The 5,452-nt window shown below is 48.9% G+C and overlaps 1 long non-coding RNA gene across 1 annotated transcript; it reads left to right on the top strand.

Annotated features, from left to right (window-relative positions):
* The first annotated feature begins 4,366 nt into the window (after positions 1-4,366).
* LOC143270637 (uncharacterized) lies at positions 4,367-5,217 on the top strand. The gene is made up of 2 exons (XR_013047873.1): positions 4,367-4,434; positions 4,689-5,217. It is a non-coding gene; the product is annotated as an uncharacterized LOC143270637 (long non-coding RNA).
* The last annotated feature ends 235 nt before the right edge of the window (positions 5,218-5,452 follow it).

Here is a 5,452-nt window from a genome sequence, read left to right as displayed (position 1 = left end):
CAGGATTGGGCCAGCCCTGCTAGAAGGGGGCACAGGGAGGAACAGCAGGGTCCCTGTCCTCCCTTGCTGTGGGAACAGCTCCTCTTCCAGATGGCAGCACCCAACAGAGCAGGGACAGCCTTGGGGGAACATGGAGCAGAGAGGCCTCTGGGCCCAGCGCCCCATGAAAGATTCACCAGAGCCCCAGGGCCTCGGTGCCAGCTGTGCAGCCTCCTTGGTGCGGGGACAAGGAACCCAGTGGGGCATGGCTTTGCTTGCCTCACACTGTCCCTAGTCCCAGGGCTGCAGAAGCGATTACATCAGAGTCAAGGCGGGGGGCGGGGGGGGGGGGGGGACACCTGTGCCCGATGCTCACATCCGCAAACTGTGTGGCTTTTTGTTGTTGTTCTCTGCAGACAACCCTGCTCCATAAAAGCAACATTTGGGGTTAGTATAACCTACCTCCCCGAGCCAGCCTCAGCCAGGGTCACCTGACCTGGGGCTCAGGACAGAGACGGGGGGGGGGGGGGACAGCAGAGACAGTAAAATGACGCCGACAGGTACCAATGCTCAGCATGCAGGTGAGTTCAGGTGCACAGGTCCCCACTTCAGGGGATGAGGAGTCACACAGACTTGGGTCGTCTGGAAGGCGTACTGTGTGTGGGAACTCAGGAATCCAGGGTGGGACGACTACACTGCCTCTGGCCTCCTAGGTTGGCAGGTTCCAGACCTGTGCCTAAGATTCCTCGACTGGAAACCAGGAGGGACTGTCCTGTTCCTAGAGTCATTCCTGATGGACCACTCAGGGTGAAAGGGCACAAATGACACTTGGTCCTCTGTGGTGGCCACAGCTCAGGAGGCTCCCCCTGGAGCCCATGAACATGATCCTCCGATTGCCTAGGACGCAGGGTCCCTTGACGTGGTACTAGATAAACTCTAGCTGTGAGTGAGTGGGTAACTGAGAGAATGGATGAATGAGTAAGTGAATGAATGAGTAAACGAGAGAGTATATGAATGAACGAATGAATGAATGAGTAAACAAGAGAGTGAATGGATGAGTGAGTAAATAATTTAGTGAGTGAGTGAATGAATGAGTAAATGAGAGAGTGAATGAATGAATGAGTAAATGAGAACATGAATGGATGAGTTAGTAAACAATTTAGTGAATGAATGAGTAAATGGGAGAATGAATGAATGAGTAAATGAAAGAGTGAATGGATGAGTTAGTAAACAATTTAGTGAGTGAGTGAGTGAACGAATGAATGAGAGTCTGCTCCTTTTTCATCCCCTCTCCACTGCCCACGTCAGTGTCATGGGCCCCAGCGTGTCTGGGTAGAACCCCAGGCCTGGCTTCATTCTGTTACCTCTGTCACGAGGAGTTGCTCTTGGGCATGGGTCAAGGTGTGGTAAAGCGCATGAGTGAGCGCGGTGTCCCGTGGATACTTAAGGAACACGCTGGTGTTGAGGGATGCGGCTGGCACAAGCATGGAGCAGTTCTGAATTCTGTGACGTCAAACGCTTGGCGTGGATGTCTGGCCTTCAGCAGCAATGAGTTGGTGACATCTCCTGAGGAAGAGGACCTGCTCCCCTCCCATCTTGCAGGTCCGCATCACTGGTTCTCCATGACCGGGGGACCCTGTGATATTCAAGCAAGAACGGCCGGTGGGTGGTCCTCCCTTTGAGAGGCCGCTGTGCCTCTGTTAATGGTCAGCAAGTACAAAGAGTTATAACCTGGGACGAGCTGATATAAGGCCGGGGGGACACGAGAGGGCAGAGTGACTGAAGTCAGGCTGTTGGCAGTTTAAGACAGGCTGTTACAACTCGAAAGTGTTTGATGTGGTTCCCACACGAAGTGTGAGAGGAGCTACAGAAGACGCAGGAAGGAAAAGCGGTGGGATGGCCCCGTGCTATCAACAAGACAGCAAGGAAGGCTGCAGGAGAGGGAGGGAGGGAGGGAGGGAGGGAGGGAGGGAGGGAGGGAGGGAGGGAGGGAGGGAGGGAGGGAGGGAGGGAGGGGCACAGGAACAAGGCAGAGGTGAAGCAGCCAGTGGCCGTGCACAGCTGGAGTGTTTCTGCCCCAATTTCTTTTGAGACATAAAAGGACCAAACTCCTGAGCAGAGCAGCCGAACAGAAATAAAGTAAGGCCCAGGCACAAGCTGTCTCAAAGATAACTTATTTATTATTTTTAAAAAATCTTTTGTTTATGTTTTATTTTATTATTATTGTGTGATATGTGAGGTAGGTGTGCGTGTGTGTTTGAGTGTGTGTGTGTGTGTGTGTGTGTGTGTTTGAGTGTGGGTGCATGAGTATCCAGGTGCATGTGTGGAGCTCAGAGTACAACCTTGGGTGTAAGTCCCCACTGTCCACTTGTTTGAATCAGGGTTTTTTTCTTTCTTTTTTTTTTTTTTTTGGTTTTTTTGAGACAGGGTTTCTCTGTGTAGCTTTGCACCTTTCCTGGATCTCGCACTGTAGACCAGGCTGGCCTCAAACTCACAAAGATCCTCCTGCCTCTGCCTCCCGAGTGCTGGGGAGTCAGGGTTTCTTATTTGTTGCTGTGTAGACCAGGCTAGCTAGCTAGTCCATGAACTTCTGGAGATTCTCTTGTGTGATTCCCATCATGCTCAAGGAGCACTTGAATTGCATGTGTTCAATCATGTCTGGCTTTGATAGGAGTTGTGTGGATTTGAACTCAGGTCCTCATTCGTGCACAGTAAGTACCTTACCTACTGAGCCATCCCGTCTCTTTTGTCTTTTTAAAAAGTCTGTGTGTATATGTGTGTGTGAAGACACTCACTTTAGAAACAAAGGACATACACAGATTTAAAAGGGAAAGACAGAAAAATGTATTCCATACAGATGGTGACCAAAGGGAGGGCAGAGGGGGCTCCAGGTGATTCAGACAAAACAGACACCCGGGGAGAACCCGACACAGGGGCGGAAGGACCTAGTATGAGAGGGTTTGGCAGGAGGTGCAATGTGTGAACATGTTGGCACCTGCCAGGAAGGCCCCGATGGATGAAGCATCCTTGGCACCAGTGAGGGGTCTCCTGGCCACGTACCCCAGCAGCAGATTACAGCAGCAACCCCCAAGAACAGGTGGGTCAGCCAGAGAGGCCATGAGAAAATAGAAGCCCCAGAAGACATTGCTGCCCAGATAGACACAGTGCCATGCACAGCGCTTCTTCCTGAGTCAACAGACCGTCCCCAGGACACATCCCATAATAAGCCCCAGAACAAAGCCTTGCACATGGCAGAATACCGAGATTGTGCCATGTTCCTTCTTCCACCACAGCAGAGGGGGCTAGAAGGAAGATGCATTTGCCGATGACACCATCTTACACAGGGACAACCCCAAACGCGACCATAAATGTCAGGCTGGATGAACAAGGACAGCAAGACCACAGAATGAACAACGTGTGAAAACCAGCCTTGTTCTGAGATGGCAAGGTGATCAGTCCCCAAAGGAAATTAAGCAAATGATCCCACTTTCAATAGCAGTAAGAGAAGGACACACCTAGGAAGGGACTTGGCCAGAGAGATGAGATACTTGACCTTGAAGACTGTAAACACTGCTGAGAGATAATATAAGCGCATGGAAAGATGCCTTGCGTTGGAAGACTGGTATTGATAAATGTTTGTATTACCCAACATGATCCACATAGTCAGTACCATCCCTGCCAATATCAAAGAGGCTTTTTTTTTTTTTTGGCAGAGCTAAAAAAAAAAAATAATAATAAAATTTATAGGAATCTCAAGGGACCCCAAAGAACCAAAACAGTCTTGAGAAAGGAAAACATGTGGCTCCTGACTTTGGAAAGGCTGCAAGACTCAGGTGTCCATCCTAGAGGTTGTGGACATGAAGACAGACAGACAGACCAATTGGACAGAATTGAGAGCACAGAAACAAAATTTTAGGATGGTGGTAGACTTTGGGAAGGTGTCAAGGTCAGACATGTCAACCCATGGTGCTGGGGAACTCAACTTCTTAGTTACTTTTCTATTGTTGTGCTAAGATACCATGATGAAGAGAACTTGTAATAAAGCATTTAATTTGGATCTCATGGTTCCAGAGGGTTAGAGTACATGTCTCCATTATGGCAAGGAGCATGGCAGCAGGCAGGCAGGCATGGTGCTGGAGCAGTAGCTGAGAGATCACATCTTGATCCACAAGCATGAGGATCCACAAGAAAGAGTTAACTGGGAATGATGTGGGCTTTTGAAACCTCAAAGCCCACTCCCAGTGACACACCTCCTCCAACAAGGCCACACCTCCTAATCCTTACCAAACTGTTCAACCAACTGTGACTCAGGCATTCAAATAGATGAGCTCATAGGGGCCATTCTCATTCAAACCTTCACACTCAATATCCATGAGCAGATGTGAAGTTGGACTCTCTCCTCACACAACCTGAAGGATGAACTCAGACAGATCAAATGCGCAGGCTCAGGCCCAGGTACAGAGCTGTGCAGAGAAGATGGCAAGGGGGGTAGGGGCAATCCTGTGTAATGATGTCCTGGACCTGATTCTGTACAGACAGCAAAGGTGACAGCTGAGGACTCAGACAACAATCTCAAAGCTTTGGAGTGTGCAAAAAAGGGGGGTCATCAGAGGGAATGCCCTACTCACAGGACAAAGAAAATGCCTTCCCACCTTGTAAGTAATCAGGGTTAATTTTAAAATGTGTAATCAGCCTTTGCCGCTCCACAGGAAAAATAAACAAACCACCCCAGTGAAATGGGTAAAGGACTTAAGTAGACACTTCCCTGAAGCTACATAAACAGTCAGCAGACACACTGAAAGGCACTCAAGGTCACCAGGCACTGGGAAAATGAAAATCAGAACCACAGTGCCCCATCATCTCACCCCATTGGAGAGGCCATTATGAAAAAATGAAATCAGAAAGTAACAAAAGTTGGCAAGAACTTGGAGAAATGGGAATGTAAATTAGTGCAGCTGCCCTGAGAAACAGTGTGAAGATTCCACAGAAACTTACAAGCAGGCCTTCCTGTGATCCAGTCAACCCACTGCTGGGTATTTATCCAAAACCAATGGTAGGATCTGGAGATTTTTTTTTTACTCATGTGAGCCAAATATCCTGAGGCCTGAATGTGTGAAGATGATGTGGTATGCCCATTCAATGGAATATTACTCAGTCTTAAAGGAGAAGGAACTGAACACAATGTATCTCCAGTGGTCAGACCTGAAGAAACAATAAATAAAATGCTGTTGCCAAGGACAGGAGTTGTGGGAGTTCTGTCATTCGGTCAGTTGGATAGCCAATAGTAAAGAGCAGCTTGGCCCAAAGGGCAGAGCTTGTATTAGAGGGCATGTGACCTAAATTATGGGATATAAAGCCGAGGCAGGGCAAAACACATCCTCTAGGACTGGGGCAGAGCTTACAATGAGCCACGGAGAAAGCTCGGCTTGGTAAACTTCACCATCCCATTTGGAAGCAGGGCAGTAGTGGCCAC

Source organism: Peromyscus maniculatus, chromosome 23 (genome assembly GCF_049852395.1).
Source record: "Peromyscus maniculatus bairdii isolate BWxNUB_F1_BW_parent chromosome 23, HU_Pman_BW_mat_3.1, whole genome shotgun sequence".
Classification (NCBI taxonomy): domain Eukaryota; kingdom Metazoa; phylum Chordata; class Mammalia; order Rodentia; family Cricetidae; genus Peromyscus; species Peromyscus maniculatus.
The sequence above is the reverse complement of the archived record's forward strand: the minus strand, read 5'-3'. Positions and strand labels throughout refer to the sequence as shown.